Source organism: Lates calcarifer, linkage group LG12 (genome assembly GCF_001640805.2).
Source record: "Lates calcarifer isolate ASB-BC8 linkage group LG12, TLL_Latcal_v3, whole genome shotgun sequence".
NCBI lineage: Eukaryota > Metazoa > Chordata > Actinopteri > Centropomidae > Lates > Lates calcarifer.
In genome coordinates this window covers 9,525,069-9,538,913 of record NC_066844.1, presented here as the reverse complement: position 1 = coordinate 9,538,913, position 13,845 = coordinate 9,525,069, and the positions used below count along the sequence as shown (strand labels likewise).

At 38.0% G+C, this 13,845-nt stretch overlaps 1 protein-coding gene across 1 annotated transcript in view; it reads right to left on the bottom strand.

Moving 5' to 3' along the window:
- The window catches only part of cntn2 (contactin 2), a 45,228-nt gene extending 38,914 nt beyond the window's left edge, over window positions 1–6,314 (bottom strand). Inside the window, exon 1 of the mRNA XM_018667546.2 lies at window positions 5,972–6,314. The gene's annotated coding sequence lies outside the window, so the exon portion shown is untranslated. The remainder of the gene's footprint in view (window positions 1–5,971) is intronic.
- Between the last annotated feature and the right edge of the window lie 7,531 nt (window positions 6,315–13,845).

The window sequence follows — 13,845 nt, the reverse complement described above, 5'->3', positions numbered from 1 at the left end:
TTGTATTTATTTCTCAGATATGTTAGGAATATCCCTCCCACCATATCCTGGTTTCTCAGCCATGCCAGCGTATTGTAAATAGGATATAATGTTTATATCCACCACGGACACAATACTCACTGCCTCTGTTAGAAACATTTGGATCTGAAGTTATCAGTGTCTGAAAAGCACACAACCAAACAACACAATAGACAGAGAGGTATCCAGGGCTGCAGACTAATGTTTTCTACTGGTTTGAACTGAAAATTTAGCTTTTGTACCAGCACAAAAGTTTGGAACACCACAAATCAACATTTGACACAACACATTCAAATTTTTTCCAATTTTTAACTATATTACTGATAAATAATTTGTTTACAGAAATAACAATATTGTTTTATTTTTAAGGAAATTACTAGCAAAATCTGAGAATGCAGCCCTGCCCTAGGCAGACAGGACAGAGAAGCAGCACAGCTATAAATGATGAAATAGTTGTGGTGGTCAGTGTTGATTTAGAAACAAAGTAATTTATAGGAAACACTGGACCCAACCTCAGAACAGGGAGGGGAGGCATATTTACAAGTTTCAAAACTTAGTAACAGTGTCTCCAAAAATGGTTGCAAAAATGCAACTAAATGATTGAAGTCTGGGGCCCTGCATCCATGTACTATAAAAGCATAAAACACAAATGAAAAAGTGGCATTTCATTTCCCTTTACAGATGTAGATGTAGATCAGCTATCGGGATGATCTGTCTGAGCAGAACAAAGAATTCTCCTCCCTGCCAGCTCCATATCTCCACATCCATCTGACACTAGGGAGCAGCTCAGAGGTTCAGCAGTCATGACAGGGCACTGAGGCTCACATCTTTCTGAAATAGAGAGGTTGACCTCTCTGGTCTCACCCGTTATTAGAGCACAAAGAGCAGTTGAGCAAGCTAGGCACACTGATCTGAATCTTTGAAAGCTCTGGAAGGTTTGAATGAAAGCTTTACTGTTCCAGTCCATGCTTTAAATCATGTCATATGAAGCATAGATGGGGTCTGGTCCATTCAACTGGTGGATCAATAGCAGCGTTGATATGGAGACATGGAGCAGCTGAGAAGCAGACTGTATGGATGTAAGAGTAAGGACTAAATGTCAAATGATTTAGTCAGCGCACTTACAGAAGCTGAGAGACACTGAGTGCTTGCTCATATTTCTTTTTAAGCTCATTATTTTGACATAATGACTTAACTATCTTGGTATCTTTTATTTTGTGATTGCAACTTCAAGGTACAGTATGTACATTTTTTTCTAACATTTTTAGTTGAATTATGCCTAGAGGCCGAGGCATCTATGACCCAAGCTCATTGAACAGCCTAGCAGCAATTCCAAATTTTTTGAGCAAGCCTCACCCTTCTAACCAATCAGAGAACACCAAAATCAGGGATGGCAGCTCACAGCTGTCAGTCAATATGTGAACACGCTTCTGATCTACTCCTCCTCCCGCACCACGGCCTCAAGCTAGTGTTAGCTTATGGAAGGCATTGCTAATGCTGACTCACAGGTTGGCAAGCACCCGATTCACGCATTAGCAGAGACAGCAACACAACGCAAATGTCGGGGTAGGGGCTGGTCGGAGCGCAACAGAGGAGAAAGAGGGAGGTGGTGGGAGGAGCGGAGTGGTTTGCTTTTAAACTTGAGTTCCAGAACATGCATTTTGTAGCTTTAATTTTGTCTCCATGGTATTAAATATTAACTTCCCAAAGCTCACTGTCATACTGTAATACCTTATTGGTCAGTGTCACTTGTTACCGATATGTTTGTGTTTGTGAACAGTATATGTGTTTGTAGATGTGTAAACGCTGATGAGTTTATTTTTCTACTGTAAAATGTCCTGCTCAGTACATACTCATATATATCACTTGGTGATGTGTAAATGTTAATGATCCTTATTGAAATGTTTCTGTCAGGTCTTTATGTTATTAAACAAACATAAGCCATTATACTGAAAAAGAATGGTGACAGCAGCAGCTCTGGTGTCACCTACACCCACTGGTGCTCCTCTAAACCACACTCTATTCCTGGATGAAGGCATATTTTTTCTCTTTAAAATCTCTAATAATATTATTAGCACTGGCCTTGAGATCCAATATTGCTCACGATTTAATTGTGTCAGGTTTACATTAGAACAGGCTTATGTACTTAATGATCCTCACAAATGGGTTTCATCATGGAGTCTTTCCTCTCAACCTTGAGACAAAGAGACGTCCCAGAAGAGAAGTCAGGGGAGGTTCAGAGGAGAAGGATGTAGATCCACTATTATGACCACCATTTGTTACAATGACATACTTCTGTTCTGTTCGCAATGATGAAATAGGGCTACAAAATTAATTGATTATTGATCATGATCACAATTTTGGCCTCCCCAATTAAATAACCATGACCGTCTGCAATATTGACATTAAAAACATGTACTCCGGTCATAGGAAATTCAGCTGCATATCAATTCAAGCACTCCCTGAACCAGCAGTCACCACCACTGTGCACACACCGTGAAGCAGTAGTTCAAAGTAGAGGAGTAACATCAGAGAGCAGACAGCAAAATGTTAATCAAATGTCTGGAGCAGAGGGCAAAGAGCTAGTCCCTCGAAACAGATCTTCATCCATTGTTTGAAAGTATTCCAGATTTAGACCAAATGATGTTAAACAAGAATAAATTATATGCAAAAAGTGCATGAGACTTGTGTTGCACACCACAAACTACAGAGGGATGAAGGCATGAAGGCCATGAGGAATAAAGTTGCTAACTTTACCTCAATGAGCGTCTACTCATCCGTAACAGCGGCATTTTAGCGCATATCACTATATCCACCGAGCTCCCAAAGACAAACTGCTATAATCAATGCAGTTGCATTTCATTTGGCCAGAGGTATGTGTCTAATAAACACTGAGTGAAAGCAGTTCTGTTGTTTCAATTTTAGGTAAAAAAAAAAAAGTTTTGTTAAAAATGTATCTATATTTTTCATCCAGGAGATGAACTGTGAATAAGGGCCAGTCTTAAATTAGTAGGATGGACATGGAAGTGCAAGTGGTACTTGTTTATTTAATGTGAAAGTGCAATGAAAATATCGCATTCCTAAAATCAATGAATAATCATGAAAAATAATCATGATCTTAATATTGATCAAAATAACTGTGATTATCATTTTGGTCATGATTGTGCAGCCCTACTGTGATATTTAACAATGGGCCAGCAAAATGATTGACAACCATACCTCTTTTCAGCTACTGCACACACTTACTGCACATAAAATCACTGGCAAGCATCTGATTCCACTTGCTGTAACTTCAGCTGAGTATGATAGATTTCTCTGCACTATTTGCTGTTATTGAACCCCTATGGTCCTTTTACCAGTTAATTACACACTAATAACTTCCCGTATGAACACCAGATTACATTTTGTGCCTCCTGTGTTTTTTTTCCTACTGATAAACGCATGCTCACTATCTGACGGAGTCTTTACAGAGATCCCCTCTGGAGACTTTTACTCCAACAGAGTACAGAATATTACAATTTCAATGTCATAAATCATCAGCAGGTACGAGTTCAAGGTTCTTATCATCTTGTGTAACTTGAAAGAAAAACATTACACTGAACATGCAAATAAGACTGGAATTGCTAGAAGATGTTTTTTTTGTTTGTTTGTTTGTTTGTTACTTTTTTAAAGCTAGCTATTTCCCCATGCATCCAGTCTGTGCTGAGCTAGGTTAAACACATTCTGACCAACCTCTACACCTGGATGCACAAACATAAAAAAAATTGACTGATGACAACATGCTTTCAGCGGAGCAGCAGCTATCTTCAGTCCAATGCATACATAATGCCACACAACAACCTTAACACGCTTACAATTTACAAATAAAGCTGTCTTATATAAAGTGAACTTTCATTTAAATATAAATGACTTCATGTACTCATTAACATTACCCTCACTTTGTGAATGGAGCCTGCATGCAAAATGGTGACATACGGTGACATAATAAAGTTTATGGATGTAAATGGCTATAAAAATAGCATAAAATGTATTTTTTCTGGGCAAGTAATTTTCTTCATGACAGATTACAGCACAATGTTGATATAAGACTCCAGTGATACTAGTTAAATGCAATAGCATGGTAGCCACTAGCCAGGTTTAAAGTGACCAACTTTAGTGAAACCTCATGTCACTGATGAAATCCCACATGCCAGAATAACAACAAAAATGAAATTGTAGTTAATATAAAAGTAGTTGATCATCATACTAAACTTTTACATAAATTTTTGGCCTGGCTTGGAAAAATAATTTCTCTTTTATGCCAATTTACAATATAATAGCATGTAAATATGTTTTTTGATCTATAATCTTTTCTGGCATGTGGAAAATTTTAAAGCACAACAAGCTGTGTGCTTTGCTGTACGTATATGTACTTGACGAAAAGTTGAGCCTAACTTGTGGAGGTAGTCTACAACAGTCCTGACTGATAACGCCAGTGAAGTCCATCAGAACCAGAATCCCAATACTAACACAAAATCGGGCATAAGCTGAATACTGTCAATTTTTCCAATGGCTGATTAAAAGAATAAACAGCAGCTTCCACAAAATCTTTTCCATCTGTGACAGGACGACAATGTGCATCACATTAAACATTTATGTTTAAAACCAGCCAGCCTAACCCAATCAACAACTACTTCCAAGTTTTAAAAAAATGTGCCACAATGCCACAAATACTAATCTAATTCAAATCCAATAAAACCTAAATTTATTTTGGTACATGGTATTTTTAGAGTGTATTACTATAAGATTACTTGAGACATTTAAAAACTACACATACCAAAATCTCAATATACTATTGTCATTTTTGGATGTAATTAATGTTGTGCAATTATAACATTTGTGATAGGCCCTTATCAACAAAATACTATATAATAAACAGAGGGAAAAGGTGTGACTGTTAAAGAGATGCATGCATCACAGCCGACTCATTACGTGACCACTGAAGAAGACGTGATGACCCAATACTTTAACTAAAACTTTAATCTCTCAGAACTCCAGTCTCATTTAAGATCCCACCTATTATTAAGAGTTTGTACAAGGGGGAATTTATGTATAACAGCCGTCCACAGTGGATGATAATAGCTGAGAACGATTTGTGAATACTTGCAGAATCTGATGGGATAGGCAGATGGAACAAAAAAAGTGATTCATTCATTGTACCATAACATTATGCTGGCCTATCCAAAATCACGTTCAAAATCCCCAATATGCATCATTATTAGACTAACCTCAGTCAAAAACTGCTCACAACTGTCACCTGAGCTTTCAGTCATTCATTCTCCTAATACATGAATACGTCTCTCGTATGGATGTCAGACAAACAGTTAGGAATAGCGGGCTTGGACTATACATAAACACAGAATATAACCCTACGTGAAAATGGATAATTTGGTGTGCTTGGCGTCGCCTGCCATTATGCAAGCAACGCGATACCTAATTCATTAAAACGTCAGTTTATTCACCACTGCTGGGTGTTTTCAGGTAAACATAACTTAAAGACTTGAAATTAAACCAGTATAAGTGGCAATTATTTAAGCGTACGCGAAGACAGGCTACACCATTGGTCCTGAGTCACGTTACGAGGTGTAACCTACGTTTGCCAGATTTTGAATGAAGTTTAGTGCGCCACCACTTCACAAGAAAGAAAACATGCTCATTAACGTTAATTGTTGGTTCTGTGGCTCTGCCTTAATCACACTTGTGCTACTGCGTCAAAAACACTGATAAGCGGGATCCCCGTTCATACTGTATTAACCCGTTGAGCCGAAATAAGCTTTCAACAACACAACGAAAACCCGCATTTGCCGCTATATTTTTCAGCACATATTGCACAATAAGATAAAGTGGAGGGTATATATTCACAAAGACGAAGAAAATGATAGCGGTGTTTAGTGAGAGGTGTGGGTTTGCTTACCTTGTAACACGGATAGTCTTCTCCGCGGGCAGTGGCAATGCGGAGCCGCGGATGATGCGCAGGAGGTGAGGTGATGCTGCTCGCTGCGTCGGTGAAATCAACACCGTGTTTCAGTCGATAGGAACCGGGACGCTTTTTACTATCCTCCTATCCTTCTCTCTTCCTTCTTCCTGTGTCCTGTCCTCACTTCTCCTCCTTCCTCTCCGCTATGAAATTTAGTCGAGCCGCAATCAAGGACGGGCCAGCCTCTCTCTCTCCCTTCCCCTCTCTCTCTCTCCTTAATTTCTTCCTCTCCTCTGCATCCCTCCTTTCTTTCGATCACCTTCTGGTCTCCTTTCACTAGTGTCAGCGAAAACACAACACAAGTCGCCAACTACCGGTCTCTATATTACAAAAATAAATGTGTCCCTAATAAAAGTTATGACAATAACCGGTCAGTCTGTGTCAGACATGTGCTCGAAATTCCAGCTAGCATAACTTACATTTTTAGAGAAGCCATATTAGTCAGTATTTGTACATTTGAATTAAAAAGAGAGTGTCAAGAGTCTTACTACCTACCAACCTACTAATCAAAAAAACTGCTTGACTTTTTGACTCAAAATGCCAAAAGCAATTAGAGGCAACTGAGATTTTTTTTTATTTTTTTATAATTTCAAAGATGTAACCTATAGCGAGTAGTAATATTTCTAAAATTATTAAATAAATGACCATTGCGTAGCTTCATGTCTATCAACACAACATTCAAGCAGGCAATCACAAAATTGTTTTCATGTGTCTGAAATTATTTCTACAGAGTTACGTTGCTGTTTAAGCTATATTTGTACACAAGATGCCTCAGTATTAAGTCTTCAGCGCTGAGCGGCAAGCCAAAACCTTTTATTTTGAAGGCAAAATCGAGAATTTCCGGCGACTTTATCGTTTCCCGTGGCTAACTTGACGCAGCATCTTCGTGGTCAGATGGAGCGGCGGCAGTTTCCACCTCCTTTTGTTGTGGGCGTTCGGCTGCCGGGAAGTGAAGCACAGAGGCGGCAGGTGCAGCCTCCCCGCCGCCCTCCACACCCCTGCTCCCTGGGGAGAAGTAAAAGACCCCTCCAATTAAACACTGCATACTGATAGCTTGGGGTGACATCACACCCATATACTTCTAATATACTCCACGTGTATTGTGCTTAAAAAAGAAAAAACTAGCCTTTTTATTTCTTTAAAAAAAAAAATTTATGTCAAGGTATTATAATATCAGAATGGCCTATGTTCATATGATCAACAAAACTCTGAAAATGCAATAAATTCAAGTGTCCTGTTTTGAATGGCTTAAAAAAAAACTGAGGGGATTTTCATGTTTTCAGCTTTGTGAATATAAAATTTGCTTTGATTTTAGTTACCCTTGCATACGTTAACTTGATTTTAGATTTGAATGCAACATTTTTCTCACTGTAGGTTTTCATTATAATAATTAATTTTGAAATAATCAAATGAATTAAACTTAAATAAACAATATGGGGTGCAATATTGACACTGTTTTGTTGAGAATTTGGTATGAGTCTATATCACTGCAACCAATAAAAGGAGAAAGAAACACACAATGGACGTGATCATTCACAGGAGAATATACTATAATGTAAAAACAGAAAAAGAAATAGTTTGTCTGTTGTGACAGTAATGGATTATTGTGGGAATAATGAGCACTGATCCAGTTTTGTAATTTCATATTTCATCCTCTGGGTCATTAGAGCAGAACAGGCAACATACAAAAATGTCACCAATTAGACAGACAGGGTCATCTTATGACAACACGCAGCAACAGACGGCATGCAGAGCCAACGTGCTCACGTCCTGGCTAATTGGTAATTTTAAATCTCAAGTCAAGTCACAGTGCTGCAAGGAAGACTGATAATGTGCTTAATTAATCAGCAGTAATTCATGATCTTGTTTTGGGATGGTAAATAATGAGTCTTCCTGCATCCAAAGCTCTGGGCTGATGTGCACTGGAACTAAACAGTTTAGTAATAGAGTTGGAAAAAGCAAGCAATAAGAAAGAAGAAAGCAATAAAAATGCAGATTTGTTTTAGACTAATTTAGTATGCCACACACAGTCTGACAGTGTAGTGTATGTTGTAGTGTATGCAGAAAACAGATGCAACCAATGTATCTCAGTGTTTAAAATTAAGCAGCATTACAATGAGAAAGAGAGAATTAGTGAAACAAAGCTGAAAAAAACATAACATAACACACAAACTGACAAGGTATTCTTTTGCTGATGTGAACACAAGGATAATACAGGCCTTTTTCCTAGCATATTCAGATGAAGCAGAGCAAAAGTGTCTCAGAAGCACGTTTGTTTCTGAAGTAATGTCTCTTCCCTGGCACTTCAAACAAACTAAATTCTTTCAGCAAATCCACAGAAAAAAAATTAGTTTAATGTGGGTAGAGAAGTAAATCAGTCTGCATTGATTTGTAGATTAATATGATTGATCTGACAGTGTCTGTTGTCACAGCTGCTATATACTGTATGAAAAGCATCTCCTTCAGGTCACCAAATCCCTGTATCTGAAGGCAGAAGGACACGTGTAATAAATCTGCAGCCTATACACATCAGAAGGAGACAACATGTGATAGAGTAAAATTAAGACTGAAAAAGTATTAGATTGATATGATCATACAGCTCCACCAGAATATGTTTTTAATTTTTATTTATTTAATGTGTTGTGTGCCTCTCTGCCATATCCAGACAACAATGTTATTTTCTGGAAAATAGCACATTCTTTACTTGCTGAACTGGCAACTAAACTAATCCAGATTTGTGTGTCACATATAAATTCTATCATTCATGTAGAATTAGAAATCAAGTATTTCTATTACATATTCAGTATGCTATCATTTGTTTATTTTTGAATGTCTGTCATTGTATTTTTTCTCTATTTTTTGATGATGGTTATTATTATTGTTGTTGACCAGCTGTAATATTCTACGACGATAGGCTGATTTGTAGAGCATCTCAAGAGATTGTCCTACAATCTGTGTAATGTATTTTGGCTTTAGCTTGACCCATGCAGTACAAGGTGATGCTTTGCAGCCTGCATTGTATTGTTGTGCTTTTTTTTATTATTAAAGAGTGTGAACACAGAAGACAGTGTGATATACAGACAGCTAAACACTGGTCATAATTAAACAAGTACTATAAATGTCATAAGCTTCTCAAATATGTAGCATATATACATACATCTTGAGTAGAAAGATTTATGTTCAGTGAAACTGTAAAGAACATCAAAGACTATGTTCCTATGTGTCTCCGGATACATTTGAAATTAGTTTTCCACAGTCATGTCACCAAACGCTTTCTGTCTGTGCCAACTTTTATCAAGGCACTGAGTTCAGGTGCAAGGTTTTCAAATTAATTTATCTGGCTTTGTTCCAGGAACTTTCATTTGCCCACTTCTCTGTTTACAATTGCAGTTGAAGTGAGTGCCAGTGTTGTCTTCTGAACCAATCCTATTTGAACCTCTTAGCTCTCAGATTTACTGATTGTTCAGGTTTCAACTTCTCAAGCAGCCAAAGAATCTGAAACCATGACGTCATACATCCATCCATTATCTAAACCACTCATCCTTATAGGTCATGGGGGAGGGGGGCTGACATTGGGCGAGAGGCAATGTATAATTTAATTTCCACATTTCTGTCAATGTCAGTGCTGACTGCATATTCAGAGGAATGTTAATAACTTTATTTAAGGGAGAACAGTAAGATCTGTACAAAAAGTTGTCAAATTTGTAGGTAGGGCTCTGTTTGGACAACAAAATCATTAAATCTAGTGAGAAAGTCACAACACTGGGAGGTGAAATAATCAAATATGTTTCTTGTAAGAAATAGCAGCACCTCTACTACTGTTTGCAGGAAGGAAGTCATTGAAAAGTGACATTATCATTTGTAGGCTAGAAAGTGTGAATCCAGAGAAAGTTTACAGTATGTATTTCAACCTAAATTACAATCATACACAACTAATTAAGGTTAGGGAAAGATTGCAGTTTTGGCTTAATAAGCAGTCTACACTGAGATTAAACACAGTACAAGATATCTTATTTAATGTAATAATATTGAATTGAATATTGAATGATATTCAGGCCACCACCTGCCCAAAAATTATTAATACATAGAAATTATTACTCATATACTATAAATAAATGTAAGAGAAGAATAATTCTGCCTCCATCACTGCTTCTCCTTTGGGTATTTGGTTACCCCAGACAGATTCATCAGGTCACCCCATCACACCTGTCACTGTTTTAGTCCACCCACCCCGCCAAAGCACCTCTCCACTGTCTGCCCTCTGTGCTCCCTGCCGCCCCATTCATTTTCATTTGTGCTCTGCACACACACACAAGTCAGCCAGCAGTGTTCACAAATCATCCACCAACTGTCACATGTCATCTTTCCTGGGCTGGTTGTGGGGTGTGCGTGTGTGTGTGTGTGTGTGTCTGTGTGTGCGTGCGTGCGTGTCTGTGCTGGTGGTGTCAGATTTACCAAATGATGTTTACAAAGAGTGATGTGCAACAAGAGCAAATGAACTAACTTAATGAAATACCAGTGACAAAAATATCAAGTGGCTGTGATGAAATGAAATGTTTGGACCACTGCCTCTGTGTGTGTCAGTACACAGAAATGTTATTTGCCTTATATATCCCCCAGTTCCATATTTAACCAAGGACCCGCACAGGGACTCCAGCAGCCTGAAATGTGTCCCAGCACAGAGCTGTATTTCCTTTCTTTAAGTTTTTGACAACTGATATTTCTTTAATTTGTTTCAAAATATTGTAAAAATATAACAAGTCAGCAAATCAAATCAGCAAATCAGCTCTGCCCTTCACTCAGACATGAAGATTCATTCTTCCTGTACCTGCTCTGTTCAAGTATCAGTGGATGTTCACCAGACTTGACTCAGGGCTGTGTAAACCTAGCTGATGATGTGCAGTCTGAATGTCAAAATATCCAACTATAAATGGATGATTCTCTGTCTGCCTGTCTGTCTGTGTGTCTATATTTCAATCCTGAAACAAGAAATAAGAAAGGCTTGTCTGGTGGTTGAAATGACAGTTTACCAAATTGATACAAACTAAACTGCTGTATAGGTATAGGTACTGTCCAACAGGCTGATCAGTACTGACAGTACTGATGTACAGTAATGATGATTCTACAGCCAGTCAAAAAGGCATCTTTACTGTTATATAACACCTAACCTGCTTTTGACGAGGAAGCCTGTTGAGGGTTGTTAAATTTGTTAACACATTACACCTCAGTGGCAATAAAAAAGATCAATAAATTAATAAAAACATAGCAGGAAAGCTCACAGTGAGTTCATTGAGAACATTTGGGTTCCTAAAGAAATCCATGGGAATCCACTATGATGGAAATCTTGTGAGCTGCTGGAAGAAGATGCCTTTGCAGAAACAAACACAAGCTTGATGATCAAGGAGAAGAGAGATGAGCAGCACAAATTTAACACTGTGTAAAACCAGCTCTCGAAGAATTCCTTCCTGTGAAAGGACAATGAAACAATGTCCCTTTGCATAGCTTTTCTGACATGAAATATCATCATTGGCACCTTGTACTGATTAGCCCGGTCCACCATTGTTCATGTTTTACAGTATATCAAACTCTGGAGAGATGAATGACAGACAGGCTAGACTGTTCTCCCCTGAGGCTGCGTCCATCTGTTGCTCAGAGCAGCAGAATCAATACTGCCGATGTTAATGACAGCTAAAAGCCTGCTAAGAAACCTGAGAGGCTTTTTTAGCTCAAGGCCAGCCACCCTGGTGGACTATCAATCCTTGCACTGGTCCAGTGAAGACAGATTTAGCTAACCCAAAGAGGGGTCTTAGTGGGATATCAGTGTTGCCTGAGATTTAGCCCCAGTCTGTGCCCCTTGTGTTATCATCATCCTTATATTTGAAGCTTTTATGTGAAACTAAATATAATAATATCTCCCCTGTTTGCTTGTTTTAACTATAGTCAAATAAAGCATTGCTGTACATTTTTTTCAAATTTACCATGTTTCTTGGGCAGGAGAATCTTCAAGGATATTTCAATTTTCAATTATTTCATTTTTGTCAAAACAGCACAGCAGCAAGGATGTGTATCCTGTATCCTGTCACCTTCAAGTAAACAATTGAAATGGATTTATTCATGCACCATGTGAGCACAATAATATGTAAAAAATTTTCACATAGTGCACAGGAGCAAGGAGTGTCTTCAGGATTGCAGCACCCATCCAGTGGACCTTATTATTTCAATTTAAAGTGCCCTGTGGTTTTCTTGCAAACAAACTTGTGTTTCTATTTAGTATTTCCCACCAAAAATCATGATGCCCCCCAAATGTGTTAAATGCATTTCCTTCCTCACAAAACAATTGTCAAGCCATTTAAAAAATATATTTTAACTTATATTCAGTCAGGTTTGTTGGCTAGAAGTATGTTACTAGATGCGTACACGCTTTCACATGCATGCACATGAACATGCACATGAACAAGATACAAGCAAAATTTGGTCAAACTCTTAAAATTTGCCCCGTAACTTTACATAAGTTTTCAATTACAAGTTTACACTCACACAGTGAGTGATCTAAAATACAGAATAATTATCTTATGGTAAAAAGGCTTCTTTTTTTTCAACCAAATTATGGAGAACTGTGGGGTTTTTTTGTTTGTTTTGTTTGTTTTTTTTTAATCATATGTCAGATTGTATGATTAACAGCTCTAAATACTTCAATTCCCACAAGGCTCAGCTGCTATTGCTATGAAGAGTCAGTCCAAGGTGTAAAACAGACCTCTAGCAATTCAGAATATTTCAAGTAAGAACACAGCACTGCACTATAGTCTCTCTAACACTGACCCAGAATCCTAAGTGAACTGATTTTACTGCTGCATGTTTCATCAGTGTGCACTGCTGGTGGTGATTGTTTCCCACTGAAATGCTCCTTGGGAACTCTCACATTTTTATGTCCACAGGCTTATACTTCTTTTTAAAAAAATCAAAGAGCTATTTCTCATACTTTTTCATATTCTTATATCTTATTGCCCAGATGATTCAATCCGGTGGGTTGCATGCCCATCTACTCCATTATGCCCCAAATGTCAATCACCTAACAAAGTCTCTGCAGAAAATAAACAAGACAGGGAATCCTGAAGTAACTCCTCTTTCTTGAGGATCCATTGAGCATGGAACTTCTAGACCATTATTTTTTCTTTTTCCAACATTTGTAAGCCTTCAAACAACATTCAAACCAGGTCATACTCAGCTGTGCAAACATCCTGAATTACCTATATAACCGGTAATATATGCTGTTTCCACCTCTATCCAACTATCTCAGCTCCCTGCTGCCTCAGCATGTTGTAAACAACACACAGGGAACAGGCATATGGCAGCCACATCTTCATAAACACATTTTGCTCCTGGTCCCTAGAGAAGCTTTCAGCACTTCATCATCATCCTAACCAACTGTCAGGTCTCATGGTTCCCCTGCAGGGCTGTTGATTCATTATTGTGGTTAATTTTACAAGGTGTTTATGACACAGGTTTATCACACAGATGTAACAGGAATTAAGTGCCTGGTAATTCATGTTATGCAGAGTCATACTGCACAGAGACATTTCATCACTTCCGTTCCTTTGCATGTGTCAGAGTAGATATGTTTATTAAGAGAATACTTTGATCTAAATACACAAAAGAAATTCTAGATTAATTCCATTTATCAACTTTTTAGTTTAGATTTTTTATTAATTCTTTACAACCACCCAAAACTACTTATGCACTCCTGTTCACATACAACAAGTTGTGGTTTCACAAGCAGTTACATGTACTATTTCTTGGCAAACAATTTCTTG